The sequence below is a fragment of the Mesoplodon bidens genome (assembly GCF_964165515.1).
Source record: "Mesoplodon bidens genome assembly, chromosome: 10".
Classification (NCBI taxonomy): Eukaryota; Metazoa; Chordata; class Mammalia; order Artiodactyla; family Ziphiidae; genus Mesoplodon; species Mesoplodon bidens.
The window spans coordinates 38667566-38684533 of NC_138172.1; the positions used below are offsets into that span (position 1 = coordinate 38667566).

The 16968-nt window shown below is 44.5% G+C and overlaps 1 protein-coding gene across 1 annotated transcript in view; it reads right to left on the bottom strand.

The window, feature by feature from the left end:
• The window catches only part of RBM6 (RNA binding motif protein 6), a 107484-nt gene extending 94448 nt beyond the window's left edge, over positions 1–13036 (bottom strand). The window contains exon 1 of the mRNA XM_081245411.1: positions 12864–13036. The gene's annotated coding sequence lies outside the window, so the exon portion shown is untranslated. The remainder of the gene's footprint in view (positions 1–12863) is intronic.
• Between the last annotated feature and the right edge of the window lie 3932 nt (positions 13037–16968).

Here is a 16968-nt window from a genome sequence, read left to right on the forward strand (position 1 = left end):
GAAGAAAGAACAGTCTTTTCAACAAATGGTACTGGGACAAGTGGATGTCCCATGCATAAGAATAAAGTTGAACCCCTACTTCATGTCATGTATAAAAATTAACACAAGGGCTTCCCTGGTGGCGCAGTGGTTGAGAGTCCGCCTGCCGATGCAGGGGACACAGGTTCGTGCCCTGTCCGGGAAGATCCCACATGCCACGGAGCAGCTGGGCCCGTGAGCCATGGCCACTGAGCCTGTGCATCCGGAGCCTGTGCTCTGCAACAGGAGAGGCCACAACAGTGAGAGGCCAGCGTATCGCCAAAAAAAAAAAAAAAAAAAAAATTAACACAAATGGATCAAAGACCTAAATGTTTTAAGAGGTAAAACTATAAAATTCTTAGAACAGGCATAAATCTTCATGACCTTAGATTAAGAAATGGCTTCGTGGATAAGATGAATACCAAAAGCACAAGCAACAAAAGGAAAAATAAAATAAATCAATTGGGGCTTCCCTGGTGGCGCGGTGGTTGAGAGTCCACCTGCCGATGCAGGTGACAAGGGTTCGTGCCCCGGTCCGGGAAGATCCCACATGCCGTGGAGTGGCTAGGCCCGTGAGCCATGGCTGCTAAGCCTGCGCGTCCAGAGCCTGTGCTCTGCAACGGGAGAGGCCACAACAGTGAGAGCCCCACGTACCGCAAAAAAAATAAAATAAAATAAAATAAAATAAAAAGATCAATTGGATACCATCAAAATTTAAAATTTTGTGCTTTAAAGGACACCATCAAGAAAGTGAAGACAGCCCACAGAATGGGAGAAAACTTGTGTAAATCATATTTGATAAGGGATCTGTATCTAGAATACATAAAGAACTATTTTATAACTCAATAGCAAAATGACAACCCAATTTTTAAAATGGGCAAAGGCTATGAAAAGACATTTCTCCAAAGATGATACTTTTAAAAGGCCAATAAGCACAGGAAAAATGCTCAACATTACCCATAAGGGAAATGTACACCAAAACCATAGTAAGGGGAGTTCCCTGGTGGTCCAGTGGTTAGGACTCGGCACTTTCAATAAGCCAAAAAACCAAAACCAAAACAAAACAAACAAAAAAACCACAGTAAGATACCACTTCATATCCACTAGGGTGTCTCTAATAAAAAGTTGACAAGAATCTAGAGAAATGAGAACCCTCATATACTGCTGGTGGAAATGGGGCCAAAGATATGTATAAACATCTAGTCGTTCCCTCCAAAATTTTCCTCAGAATAGCTGGAATTCTTCAGACAGTTTAATCCAGCAAAGCAAATGATTACAGGTCTTGGGGCTGAAATGATGTTAAACTATCCTTAAACTTTAAATGGTGGCGCAGTGGTTGAGAATCCGCCTGCCAATGCAGGGGATTTGAGCCCTGATCCGGGAAGATCCCACATGCCGCGGAGCAACTAAGCCCATGTGCCACAACTACTGAGCCTGCGCTCTAGAGCCCGTGAGCCACAACTACTGAGCCCACGTGCCACAACTACTGAGTCTGTGCTCTAGAACCTGCGAGCCACAACTACTGAAGTCTGTGCACCTAGAGTCTGTGCTCCAAAACAAGAGAAGCCGCCCGGGCACGGCAAGGAAGAGTAGCCCCCTCTCACTGCAACTAGAGAAAGCCCCGCGTGCAGCAATGAAGACCCAATGCAGCCAAAAATAAAATAAGACAAATAAAAAAATAAAAAGTTCACACACACACACACAAAAAAAGAATGCAAAATTGTACAACCACTTTAGAAACTGGCCTGAGAAACATTACCCTATGACCCAGCAATTCCACTTCTAAAGTATTTGCCTAAGATAAATGAAAATAAAAGACCTCTACAAAAATGTTCACAACAGCTTTATTCATAATAGCTTTTAAAAAAAAATGGAGGGGGGCTTCCCTGGTGGCGCAGTGGTTGAGAGTCCGCCTGCCGATGCAGGGGATGAGGGTTCGTGCCCCGATCTGGGAAGATCCCGCATGCCGTGGAGCAGCTGGGCCCGTGAGCCATGGCCGCTGAGCCTGCGCGTCTGGAGTCTGTGCTCCACAACGGGAGAGGCCACAACAGTGAGAGGCCCGTGTACCTCAAAAAAAAAAAAAAAATGGAGGGGCTTCCCTGGTGGCGCAGTGGTTGAGAGTCCGCCTGCCGATGCAGGGGACACGGGTTCGCACCCCGGTCCGGGAAGATCCCACATGCCGCGGAGCAGCTGAGCCCGTGAGCCATGGCCGCTGAGCCTGCGCGTCCAGAGCCTGCGCTCCGCAATGGAAGAGGCCACAACAGTGAGAGGCCCACGTACCGCAAAAAAAAAAAAAAAAAAAAAAAAAAAAAAGGAAACAACCCAAATATCCTTCAGTGGGGGATGAGATAAACAATGGTGTCCTAAAGGGTATCCTCCTTGGGGCAGTGTACTTCAGTTAGACTGCAAATGCAAAGGTGACTTTTTGGTAAAGTGGGAGAAGGGTTAGTAAGAAAGAGGAACTGGAAAAGGAGAACCAACAAGACCCATTTAAAAAAAATAATTTAAGTTTACCACTTTAACCATCTTTAAGTATACAGTTACGAGGGATTAAGTACATTCACAGTGTTTTGCAAATATCATCCCCATCCATCCACAAAACTTTTTTCATCTTGCAAAACAGAAACTCTGTACCCATTAAACAGTACTCCCCACTCTCCTCTTAACCTAGTCCTTGGCAACCACCGTTCCACTTTGTCTTTATGATTTTGACTACTCTAAGTACCTCTTAATACTAGTGGAATCATACAATATTTGTTCTTTCTGGCTTATTTCATTTACCATAATGTCTTCAAGGTTCATACATATTCCAGCATCTATCAGAATTTCATGCCTTTTTAAGGCTGAATAATATTCTATTGTGTGTACATTTTATCTGTTCATCCACTTATGGACACTTGGGTTACTCCCATCATTTGAATAATGTGAATAATGAACAAGTGTGTACAAATATCTCTTTGAGATCAGTTCTTTGGGATATATATACCCAGAAGTAGAATTGCTGGATCATATGGTAATTCTATTTTTAATTTTTTGAGGAACCACCATACTGTTTTCCACAGCAGCTACACCATTTTACATTCCCACAAATAGTGCATAATGGTTTTGTTATGGACTGAACTGTGCCCCCTCCAATTCATATGCTGAAGCCCTAACTCCCAATGTGACTGTATTTGGAAATAGGGCCTTTGAGGAAGTAATTAAGGTTGAAAGAGGCCATAAGGGAAGGGCCCCAATCCAACAGGACTGGCATCAGTGGAAGAGACACCAGGAATGCATGCACAGGGAAAAGGCCATGTGAGGACATGGACAGAAGATGGCCTTCTGCAAGCCAAGGAGAGAGGCCTCATCAAAACCCCAAACTGCTGACACCTTGATCTTAGACTTCAGCCTCCAAACTGTGAGAAAATAATTTTCTGTTGTTTAAGCCACCTAGTCTGCGGTATTTTGCTATGGCAGCCCTAGCAGAATAATACAAGTTCCAATTTATCCACATCCTCACCAACACTTGTTATACTGTTTTTCTGTTTTGTTTTTTAATAACAGCCTTCCTAATGGGTATGAAGTGGTATCTCACTGTGGTTTTGATTTGCATTTCCCTAATCAATAATGATGTTGAAAATCTTTTCACGTGCTTATTGGCCATTAAGTATATCCTTTTTGGGAGAAATGTCTATTCAAGTCCTTTGCCCTTTTTTTTTTTTTTTTTTTTCGGTATGCGGGCCTCTCACTGTTGTGGCCTCTCCCGTTGTGGAGCACAGGCTCCGGACGCGCAGGCTCAGCGGCCATGGCACACGGGCCTAGCCGCTCCGCGGCATATGGGATCTTCCCGGACTGGGGCACGAACCCGTGTCCCCTGCATCGGCAGGCGGAGTCCCAACCACCGCACCACCAGGGAAGCCCCTTTGCCCATTTTTTGATTCAGGTTTTTTGTTGTTGTTGAGTTTAGGAGTTTTCTATATATTCTGGATATTAATCCCTTGTCAGACATGTGATTTGAAAATATTTTCTCCCATTTTGTGAGTTGCCTTTTTACTCTGTTCATAGTGTTCACTGACCACAAAAGTTCTTAATTTTGATGAAGTCCAATTTGTCTATTTTTTTCTTTTGTTGACTGTGCCCTTGGTGTCATATCCTCTAAACGATCATTGCCAAATCTAACGCATAAAGCTTTCTCCCTATGTTTTCTTCTAAGAGTTTTAAGAGTTTTCGTTCTTACACCCAGGAGCAAGATTCATTCTTTTTTTGTTTGTTTTAATATTTATTTACTTATTTAAGCTGCACCAGGTCTTAGTTGCAGCATGTGGGATCTTTATTATGGCATGCAGGATCTTTAGTTGCAGCATGTGGGATCTTTCAGTTGTGGTACACAGACTCCTTAGTTGCGGCAGGCATGCAAGGATCGAATCTGGGCCCCCCACATTGGGATCACGGAGTCTTACCCACTGGACCACCAGAGAAGTCCCCAGATCATTCTTAAGAAGAGTATTTATGGAAGGCAAGTTCTGCATATTGATTCCTTTAAAAATATACATGCCCATAGTCTCTCTGGGATGTTTTTGTGTACCCATAGATTAAAGATTGTAGTCTGAAGAATCTACCCTTACCTTGCTCTATCACTTAACTCATTTTTTGATCTATATTACCACTCTGCTGACTATTTCCTTTTTGTTTTTAAACATACTCAAGTCTCTCTCATGCAAAACACACACCCACACACTCAATACAAAACCTTTAAATATTAGTTCAATATATAAATGAATGTCCACCAAATACTGCTAATCCCCTAGCCTCTATTCTGTTCCCCAGCATGGTTCTTGATGCTGTCTCTTGGTGCTATGGACTAAACTGAATGTTTGTGTTACCCCAAAATTCATGTGTTGAAGTCCTAATCCCCAATGTGACGGTATTTGAGGATGGGGCCTTTAGGAGGTAATTAGGTCATGAGGGTAGAGCCCTTAGGAATGGGGTTGATGCTCTTATAAGAAGGGACAAAAGAGGACTTCTCTGGTGGTGCAGTGGTTAAGAATCCACCTGCCAACGCAGGGGATACGGGTTCGAGCCCTGGTCCGGAAAGATTCCACATGCTGCGGAGCAACTAAGCCCGTGCGCCACAACTCCTGAACCTGCGCCCTAGAGCCCGCAAGCCACAACTACTGAAGCCCGCGCGCCTAGGGCCTGTGCTCCGCAACAAGAGAAGCCACCGCAACAAGAAGCCCATGCACCGCAGCAAAGAGCAGCCCCCACTCGCCACAACTAGAGAAAGCCCGCGCACAGCAACGAAGACCCAACGCAGCCAAAAAAAAAACCCAAAAAACAAAAAACTTCCCTGGCTCCAGAACTATGAGAAATTTGTATTGTTTAAGTCACCCAGTCTAGAGTATTTTGTTAGAGCGGCCCAAACTAAGACACTGGGCAATCTTACCCATTCCCAATTTAACCACTATCCCTACCATCTCTATGATGATAATTTCCACATCTCCATCCCCAGCTTAGACTTCCCTATAAAGTCCAAATGCCTGCCAGAAATGGCCACTTAGCTATCCCATAGGAATCTCAAGCTCATGTACAAATGAGACTTTACTACTATAGGGAGACATTTAAATACTTCATTAGAGCTGCTTTTTCTTGTGAATAGAAATTTCCCAGATTTTAAATATTATATCTTGGTCCCTTACACCAGCAAATTACAGTCAGGTTCCTAGTTTAAAAGTGAGTTTTATAAGAAAGCACAGTGTGGTGGTGAAGGGACAAGAGTGTAGTCTCTGGACATACTCTGCTGGGGTTCACAGTTAGATTGCTTGAAGGCAAATCTTGGCTCTGCACAATGTAGCTCCTTAAGCAAGTTATTTAACTTAATGCCTCAGTTTACTTCTCTCTAAAAAATCAGGATAAAAATAATGTCTACTTCATAGTTATCAGGATAAAATGACAATGTAAATTCACTAGAACAGTGCCTCATAAATAAACGCTCAGTAAATGTTATTACTCTTTTTAAGAGTTTATTTCAAAAATCATTGGGATTTGGAATGTTCCCATTGATACAGTCTGGTTTGGCTAAATGACTGACATTAAAGTTTGATTTGCCAATTAAATTATATGGCAGACATTTTCCATAAATTAAATCTGCAGTTCTAAGGTTTTGTCAACTATATATTTAAAGCACATATGCAGTATATATATTATGCCAGAAAATACATCCTTTGCAGCCATTTATGACAGAAGTGTTAAGATGCCAACATAGAAATGTACAAAGGTGGTAAACAATTTTTTTGAAATTTTAGGGGTTAAAATTACTTTAATCCTTTTAGGTGGTTCAAGAGTAAAAGGGTTTCAAGACCATTGGCCTAATGAATATGTTTTAGAGTCAGACTGCCTGCGTTTGAATCAAAACTCCAGCTTCTGGGAATTCCCTGGTGGTCCAGTGGTTAGGACCCCATGCTTCCACTGCAGGGGGCATGGGTTCCATCCCTGGTTGGGGAACTAAGATCCCGCATGCCACGCAGCATGGCCAAGAGAAAAAAAAAAAAAAAGGAAGACAAAACTTTAGCTTTCTTTTTTTTTTTTTAATATATTTTTGGCTGCTTTGGGTCTTCATTGCTGCGCATGGGCTTTCTCTAGTTGTGGTGCGTGGGGGCTACCCTTTGTTGCAGTGCGCAGGTTTCTCATCGTGGTGGCTTCTCTTGTTGCAGAGCACAGGCTCTAGGCACGCGAGCTTCAGTGGCTTGAGGGCTCTAGAGCACAGGCTCAGTAGTTGTGGTGCATGGGCTTAGGTGCTCCACAGCATGTGGGATCCTCCCGGACCAGGGCTCGAACCCGTGTCCCTTGCATTGGCAGGAGGATTCTTAACCACTGCACCACCAGGGAAACCCAAAACTTCAGCTTTCTATGTACCCTTGGTAAGTTATATTTAACTTCTATATGCCTCAAAGCTCTCCTCCTACACAAGGGGGAATAATAATGGTACCTACCTCATATGATTACTGTAAGGAGTAAATGAGATCATGCATCAGAAGCAATTGCATTGATAGCAACATTATTCATAATAGCCAAAAACTGAAAAGAATCCAAATGTCAATCCACAGGTAGATGGATAAACAAATGTGATATGCTCGTAAAAAGGAATGCAACATGGATAAATCTCAAAAAATATTACAAGTGAAAGAAGCCAGACATTCCAATTATATGAAATTTCTAGAAAACATAAAACTACAGAGGCAGAAGGCAGATCAGTGGATGCTAGGACTTGCAGTTAAGAGTGGGAAGTGGAGATTAACAACAAACAGGAACTAGGGAATGTTTTGAGGTGTTGGAAATATTCTAAATCTGAATAGTGGTGATGACTGCATCAAACTGAACTGTTACAATAAGTGAATTTTATGATATGTAAATTACACCTCCAAAAAAAGTTTTGAAAAATTTTAAAGCAACAATGTATTAAATATTATTACTACTGCTACTATGGTCAGGTGTTTAAAATGACAATAACATGAAGCTGGAAAGGACCTTTCTGAGTATGTCTATTCCTACTCTCTGAAACAAGAGTAATAAAGGCAGGCATAGCTGAGTACTGACTCTGCCACAGTTGTGCATTTTACGTGGGTTCTCTCACTTAATCATCACAGGTCCTCCATGGGGTAAGTTCTGTTACAATCCCCACTTTACAGACTATGAAACTGAGGCTCAAATAGGTTGAGAGACTTGCCCCAAAACAATATAAATATGAGGAAAAGCCAAAATGCAAACTCAAGACCATCTGATTCCAAAGCCCATCCTAAAATTCGTATAGAATTTCATAGGTCTCTGAATAGCCTTGAAAAAGAACATAGTTGGAGGACTCTCACTTCCCAATTTAAAAACTTACTATAGGGCTTCCCTGGTGGGGCAGTGGTTGAGAGTCCGCCTGCCAATGCAGGGGACATGGATTCGTGACCTGGTCTGGGAAGATCCCACATGCCGCGGAGCGGCTGGGCCCGTGAGCCACGGCCGCTGAGCCTGCGCGTCCGGAGCCTGTGCTCCACAACGGGAGAGGCCACAACAGTGAGAGGCCCGCGTACCGCAAAAAAAAAAAAAGGATTCAAGACCTAAACTTAAGATCTAAAACTCTAAGAAGAAAACAGAGGGGAAGCTTCATGCTTTGGATTTGGCAATGATCTCTTGGATATAACACCAAAAGCAGGGTCAAAAAAAAAAGACAAATTGGACTTTATCAACATTAAAAAATTCTGTGCTTCAAAGAACACTATCAGGGGCTTCCCTGGTGGCGCAGTAGTTGAGAGTCCGCCTGCCGATGCAGGGGACGCAGGTTCGTGCCCCGGTCTGGGAAGATTCCACATGCCGTGGAGCAGCTGGGCCCATGAGCCATTGCTGCTGAGCCTGTGAGTCCGGAGCCTGTGCTCCGCAACGGGAGAGGCCACAGCAGTGAGAGGCTGGCATACCGGGGGGGGGGGGGGGGGGGAAGAAAACAAACAAACAAACAAAGAACACTATCAACAGAGTAAAAAGGCAATTCACGAATGGGAGAAAATATCTGCAATACACATATCTGATAAGGGATTAACATCCAGAATATACAGAAAACTAAAACTCAACAACAAAAGACAACCTGACTCAAAAATGAGCAAAGGACTTGAATACACATTTCTTCAAAGAAGACATACAAATGGTCAATAAACACATAAAAAGACTCTCAACATCATTAGCAATTAGGGAAATGCAACTCAAAACCACCAGATACCCCTTCACACCCATTAAGATGGTTATTAAACAAAACAAAAATAAACAAACAAACAAACAAACCTAACAGAGGCTGGTGAGGATGTGGAGAAATCAGAACCCTCTGCGTTGCTGGTGGGCATGTAAAATGGTGTAGCCACTGTGTAAAACATACGGCAGGTCCTCAAAAAATTAAAAACAAAATTATCATGTGATCCAACAATTCCAATTCTGGGTATAAACCCAAAAGAAATGAAAGCAGGGACTCGAGTAGATACATGTACCCGCCCCCATGTTCATTCCTGCATTACTCACAACAGTCAAAAGGTGGAAACAACCCAATGCCCACCAAAAGATGAAAAGATAAACATAATATAGTATATATATATATATATATATATATATATATATATATATATATATATATATAATGGAATACTATTCAGCCTCAAAAAGGAATGAAATTCTGATAGATGCTATAACATGGATGAACCTTGGAGACATTCTGCTACGTAAAATAAGCCAGTCATGAAAGGACAAATATTGTATAATTTCTGATTCTATTTATATAAGTACCTAGGACAAGCAAATTCATAGAGATGGAAAGTAGAATGGTGGGTACCAGGGGTTGAGGGAGGGGAGAATAGGAAGTTATTGTTTAGTGGGTACAGAGGTTCAGTTTGAGAAGACAAAGAAGTTCTGAAGCTGGATGGTAATGATGGTTGCACAACAGTGTGAAGGTACCTAATACCACTGAAGTGTACACATTAAAATGGTTAAAGAGAGAGAGAGAGAGAGAGAGACTACTTCACACCCATTTGGGTGGTTACTGAAAAAAAACAAAAAAACAGAAAATAAGTGTTGGGATGTGGAGAAATTGGAACCCTTGTGCATTACTGGTGGGAACAATGCAACTGCTGTGGAAGACAGTATGGTGGTTCTTCAAAAAGCTAAACACAGAATTACCATATGATCCACTTCTGGGTATATACCCAAAGATACTGAAAGCAGGGACATGAAGAGAGATTTGTATACCCATGTTCACATCAGCATTATTCACAACAGCCAAAAGGTGAAAACCCAACTGTCTAGCAAGAGAATAATTAAACAAAATGTGGTCTATACACACCAACTGAGTATTGTTCAGCCTTAAAAGGGAATGAAGATGTCAATTACATCTCAGTTTTTAAAAAAATCTTTAATTAAAAAGGAAAGAATGGGGACCTCCCTGGTGGCGCAGTGGTTGAGAATCTGCCTGCCAAAGCAGGGGACACGGGTTCGAGCCCTGGTCCGGGAAGATCCCACATGCCGTGGAGCAAGCCCATGCGCCACAACTACTGAGCCTGTCTGTGCTCTAGAGCCCGTGAGCCACAACTACTGAGCCTCCGTGCCACAGCTGCTGAGCCTGCGCGCCTAGAGCCCGTGCTCTGCGGCAGGAGAGGCACCGCGATGAGAAGCCCGTGCAGCGCAACGAAAAGTAGCCCCCACTCGCCGCAGCTAGAGAGACCGCGCGCAGCAACGAAGACCCAATGCAGCCAAAAATAAATAAATAAATATTTTTAAAAAAAGGAAAGAATGAAGTTTGGACACACGCTATGATGTGAAAACATTTTTACCTGAAATAAGTCAGACAAGAAAGCATAAATATTGTATGATTCCACTTATATGGGTTACCCAGAACAGGTAAATAAAGAGACAGAATACAGATTAGATGTTACCAAGGGCTAGAGGGAGGGGGCAATAGGAGTTACTTGCTTAATGGTTAGGGTTTCTGTTTGAGGTGATGAAAAAGTTTTAGAAATAGATAATGGTTATGGTTTCATTACATTGTGAATGTAATTCATGCACTGAATTTTATGTAAATTTTACACATAAAAATGGCTTAAATGGCAAATTTTGTTACAATGTATGTAACAAAACATATTCATCACAACTTTGTAAAAAAAAAAAAGTAACGTAATATACGAAAAAACACTGAATTAAGCACCTTAAATGGGTGAACTGTATGGTGTATGAATTATATCTCAACAAAGCTATTTCTTAAAAAGGTAACCATGGCTAAGATTTAGTGAACACTTTCCACACACCAGGCACTGTTCTAAAAGGATTACATAAACCTCAAAACAACCTACCGAGGTGGCTACATTTCTTAACCTCATTTCACATATGAGGAAATTGAAGTTAAGTAATTTGTCCAATGTCACTCAGGTAGTGGAAGAGTCAGGGGTTCAAACCCTACCAGATTTTAGAGCTCCTACAGTTACCCACTCTGCTCTACTGAGTCCCACAGTGTGATAGGAAGGTTATTAAAGGCACCCAATAGATGCCCCGTTAACTAAGTGAATGAGATGAACAACTACTGTGGAATTCTAGCAGGAAAATAAATTCTAAGCACTTGGAATGTAGCCAGAAGAGTTCATGATTTATCATCTTTAAAATTTCAGAATTTTCCAATAGCGGGAATTTCCCGGTGGTGCAGTGGTTAAGAATCCGCCTGCCAATGCAGGGAACACGGGCTCAAGCCCAGGTTTGGGAAGATCCTACATGCCACGGAGCAACTAAGCCCGTGCGCCACAACTACTGAGCCCGCGCCCAGAGCCTGTGCTCTGCAACAAGAGAAGGGACAACAGTGAGAAGCCCGCACACCACAACAGAGTAGCCCGCACTCGCCGCAACTAAAGAAAGCCTGCATGCAGCAACGAAGACCCAACGCAGTCTAAAATAAATAAATTAAATAATTAAAAATTTTTTTTCAAAAAAAAGAATTTTCCAATAGCTTTAATGTTAATACAACTCTGAGTTAGATTATTAACACACCATTTCATACATTTAAACACTGGCAGAAGAGTATAACCTTGCCCATGTATCTTCAATGAGACTGGAGAGTTCACTTAGTAACCTCTCCATTGACAATTCTCCTCTGAAAGGCTACAAAAAACTAGTCTCCTAAAGGCAACAAAAGTAAACCCAATTCTAGTAACAGAATTCTATAAAGAAGGGTGCTACAAATGTCCAGAAACAGAGACCTAGTACCTATTCTATAGGTTAGGTACCTAGTTAGACGCCTGTTAACCAGGCAAGGTTCAGGTCCAACTTTTGTATGTTTCACCAGAATGCTAACATACCATTGTCAGTCCTACCCTCACGTATCAGTTCTTGATACCTCTCCTATAGTCCTCACAAGTTTGCTGATGTTGACATTATTAAACCATTCACATTGGCGGCACTACTCAACAGGAAGTTGAAAACTAACAAACCTAGGGCACAATCCAGAGTTCAGAAATGAATCAGGTGACCAGGCGCATTTAAGTCTACTGAACTCCACCTAGATCCCCGCAACTCTGACCTTCAGAAGCAAACCTGGAATATGCAAAAAATACAAGTACTCTTACAGTTTATGTACCCTACAAAACAAGGCCCTTTGTTTTATTAAAAAATGCACGCCCAGAGTTGAGCCCATAAGCACAACATCAATTCTAAAATTAAGAGAAAAACACAGATTTACAACGCCGAAAGGAATCTAAAGAGCGAATACGAGGAAACTTCCCTCTCCTCCTACATGCTCCCAACGGGTGCAGGACCCACCAGACCACTCCCCCGGCTCCAGGTTCTACAGCATCGAGTGCCGGGCTTCGACCTCTTGCGCCCTGTGGCCCGGCTGAGCCCACTCGGGTCTGTCCAGGTCTGAGAGTGAGGCTACGTGCTAAGCACAAAAAAAAGCTCTCTCTTGAACGATGCCTCAGAACTGTATCAGAATCTTTTAAAAGCCGGAAAAAAGGAGGAAGAAAGGGCCGACTGCCTGGAGCTCCTCAGACCAGGAGCACCGAACCGCAACCACGCGCCAGCTACAAACACCGCAGCCGGCCGCCCCGACACTGGATCGGTAATTCCACCGCCGCGCCGGGCCCCGCCCCGGGCCCGCGACCATTCTGGGTCGTTCCTCCCGTGGGCGGCGCCTCCCTCACCACACCGCCACTTGGCTCTCTTCCTGAGCGAGGCCGCGGCCGCCCCGCGACACCGAAGCCGCAGCTTCTACCCCGCGCGGGCCCGAAACGTCCAGAGCGGCCTGGCAGGCCGGCTCTTTTTCCCCCGGGCTCCGGCACGCCCTCTCTACGGCCCCAAGCCCTTACCGAGGCAGCGCGGCCTCCGCGGCCCGCTCCTCCTAATCCTCGGCCGCTGCCACCGACCCAGCGCCGCGGAAACCGGAACTTCCTCCGCGCCGAGCCGCTGCCTTCACAAAGGCGCCGCCGCCTTTAGCGCTCTGCCCGCCGGGAGATGGAGTACCGCGGCCGGTCGCACCGAATCCACTCCCGGCGTACCCCGCGCGGGGGGCGGAGGGCGGGGCGGGGGTGGGGGCTTGCCTGCGCGGGCGGGACGTAAGGGCACGGTCTCGTCGGCGTCCAATGGGAGGGCGCCCTTCCCTCCCCCCTCCCCCCCGTCCGCCGGGGCTGCTGGGGGTTGTGGTTTGGCCTCTGGCCCACGGGTTCTAGTTCTTTTTCGATCTTTGGAGTTGAGCGAGGCGTGCATTTTCTTGGTGGCTTGGCCTTCTCGAGTTTTGCTCCCCGCCAGAGCGCACATATGGCCCCGGCCTGCGTAGCTTGAAAACGACTTATTTTCCGTTAATGTGAAGGAAATGGAAGGGAGGCGTCTCCGGCCTAAGACTTCCGAGGCAGGGGCTTCTGGCCCACACAAGAGCCTGTTTTCCGACCCTCCCATAGGATAGGGAAGCAGTAGTCACAGAGGCTCGTCTCCTTTTCCTTCTGATGGGTTTCCAAGTTAGGTATTACCGACTCAGGAATACCAGGTGGGTGTCATCTGTGTTAAAGGTTTAATAGCCCTACCTACGAAGGAAAATCTACTCAGTTTACACAGAGCCTTGCTAGCTCGGGCAATACATCTGGCCAAGAGTGACTTGTGCGAGGTCACAGAGGAACTGGAAAGTATCTGCAAATCAGCAATCTAGTGGAAAATGGGGCAGCACAACTTTCAGTTTGCAGCTCACGTCCAGAATCTCCTTACAGCTAATGTTCTTCAAATGGCCAGCTCCAAGCTTCCAGGTGGATTGTCTACATTGTTGAAATGCTTGCTGGTTCCAGCTACTTGGTATCGCCCCTCAGGGAACCTGATTTTATAGCCTGAATTCAACATCATGGAATCGAAGAAGTCTGCCGCAAGAAAAGCCTATAAATCATTCTAAAATAAAGCAAGACTTATCTGTAGAGAAAAGAGATTGTTGAGTTAAGTAGTCTTTCAAGTTACCTTCCCACTTTTCAGACATCTTGTCTGGAAGTCATTCAAGAACTGCATGAAGCTCTTGCTGTGTGCCAGGCACTGTATCAGGTGCTGGGGCCACAGGAACCTGAACAAAGCTGATAAAACTTTGCTGCTCTGGGGACTTACCTGGTGGTCCAATGGCTAAGACTCTGCCCTACCAATGCAGGGGACCCAGGTTTGATCCCTGGTCAGGGAACTAGACCCCACATGCATGCCGCAACTAAGAGTTTGCGTGTCGCAACTAAAAAGATCCCGCATGCCGCAACAAAGATCCCGCGTGCCACAACTAAGACCCGGCACAGCAAAATAAATAAATAAATATTTTTAAAGAACAAAAGCAAAACTTTGCTGCTTTGGTGGAGATGGGAGTGGGGGTGGTTACTGAAGACAGACAACAAACTAAACAAGATATACAATCTCTGCTGAAATGAGTTTGGTTTCTGTAAGGAGGGAGATGGAAAGCTGTTGGAGGGCTCTAAACAGAATAATATCATGGCTTCCATGTAACCGGGATCCCTCTGGCTGCTGTGTAGAGAATAGACTGAAGGTAGGAAGGGCAGAAGCAGGCCAGCTGATTAAGAGACTGTTGCAGTAATAAAACCACAGAAGGATAATACTTGTACCTATGTGGCCACAGTGGAAACAGGAAACATGGACTGGGATGAGGGGAAAGAGGGAAGAATGTCAGAGGAGCAATTCTGGTAGAAAGAGCAGGAGCTCAGTTTTGGGTAGGTTGTTTTTGATGCCTAGTAGACAAGATGTGGAGTTGGCAGTTGGCTACATGAATCTGGAGTTCAAGGTAAAGGTCAGGGTTAGAGATGCAAATCAGGGAGGTATCAACATATCGCTGGTGCTGCTATTTAATGACATGGGCCTGGAAGAGATGACCTAGGGAATGAAGGAGTGAGAATAGACCAGAGAGCAGAGTTCCAGCCCTGAGGCCTGGGGCACACCAGCACTGAGGTTTCAGGGAAGAGGAGGAACACCTACACAGAGCTCTGGGTACTTTGACTTTGCTTCCCAAACTGGGCCATTGTTGGTGGTTCTTTCCCTTATCGGATAGTACTTTGTCCTCTAAGGAGGTAAACATATGAAAGAACTAATTATTTTTGCCTTATGCCCAAGCTCCTTGGGCAGTAATAATTGCTACCCTTTATCACAACTCTTTGCCTGGCCTTGTGCTGACACTCATTATCTCATTTAATCTTCACAATAACTGTATGATATCCCCTTTTGTAGTTATGGAACCAAAGCCCAGAAAGATGAACTTGCTGAAGCTGGAGAGTAGAGGGTGGGGGGATTCCAACCCAGGTCAGTCCTACTCCAAGGCTCATGCTCCTGCCTACTTTCCCCTTTTCCTTATGGTGATTATTGAGTTTTCAGAGGAAGCATCTAGAATTTTTTTTAACTTACATTGGCCCATAGTACTTGTAAGTTTGTTTATATTGCCTAAGACCAGGAATATGAGTATTTAGAATAGCTGACCCAGAACAGCACCCTCACCCGGAATGGGGAGCACAACGTTCAGTTGCAGAGGTAGCTTGACTCACTTTCAGCCCCTAAATTCTCACACGGGAGAACCCAGCAAAGAGGAAGACTGTTGTGCTGCCTGTTGTTCTTTGTGGCCTTGGTCACACTTGGGGCCATGACTCTTCAGCATCAAAAGTAGGGACTTGATCAAATGTTAAAATGAGAGACAGGAACCAGGAGAGATACAGATACTACAAGGGCCACAGAGGAAATTTTCCAGCAGAGCAGGAAAAGCATCTGCCTTACCAGGAACTGCAAAGTAATAAAGACAGGAAGGAAAACCTCTTCAAAATTTCCAGGGAAGAACTGACTATTCTTTTTTTTTAATTAATTAATTTATTTTATTTATTTATTTTTGGCTGCGCTGGGTCTTCGTTGCTGTGCGCGGGCTTTCTCTAGTTGCGGTGAGCAGGGGCTACTCTTCATTGGGGCACGTGGGCTTCTCATTGTCGTGGCTTCTCGTTGTGGAGCACGGGCTCTAGGCGCACAGGCTTCAGTAGTTGTGGCACGTGGGCTCAGTAGTTGTGGCTTGCAGGCTCTAGAGCTCAGGCTCAGTAGTTGTGGTGCACGGGCTTAGTTGCTCCGCGGCATGTGGGATCTTCCCGGACCGGGCTCGAACCCGTGTCCCCTGCATTGGCAGGCGGATTCTTAACCCCTGCGCCACCAGGGAAGCCTGACTATTCTTATTATTAGCTCAGAATACTTCATATTATATAATCTTGTATTTGTAGGAGGGAGAAACTGCTGAAGATCCTGAAAGAGTCATTAAAGAATTTGCCCTGAGTCACACCAGCAAGATAGCAACAGGGCTGTCAACAGATCCCAGCCTCAGGATACAATCAGGTCTTTTCACTTCAGCTACATTTTCACAGCACTTCAGGTTCTGAAATGTCCACTCAAGCTATGAAAGAAAAGACATCTGGGGAAGAACAGAGGTCTTATTACCTTTGCTCCAGTTCCAGCTAGTCCTCACCACTGCTATTGTGGAGATGACATGCTGGGTCCATGAAAATCATGGGCCTAGACAAAACAGAAAGCTGAGGTTTTGAGGAGCCCCTGACCTGGAGGTGCACAGTAGCCTGTTGTTTGTGGCAAAGCCCAAGGCTTGAAGCAGCGTCATACAGGGCAGCAGAGCCATCACAGAATTGACATGTATTATTATTCCAAAAGACCTAGATTTATTTCCTGGTAATTCTATCAGTAAAAAGTGACCTTTAGGAAGGGTTGTCCCAGTATTCAAATATAGGTCAATAGGTTGATTTAAGCAGAGTTTTAAATCACAACCTTAAAATGTTTCGTAAGTAGCCACAACGGTTTGCTCTGAGAGAGTGTCCTAGGCTCGAGAGTTAGCCAGAAGCCCATGGGGTAAATGGCCACTTGCTTGGCTAAGGAGATGCAATACTTCCAAATGACAGTGGTGCTATCTGGTAG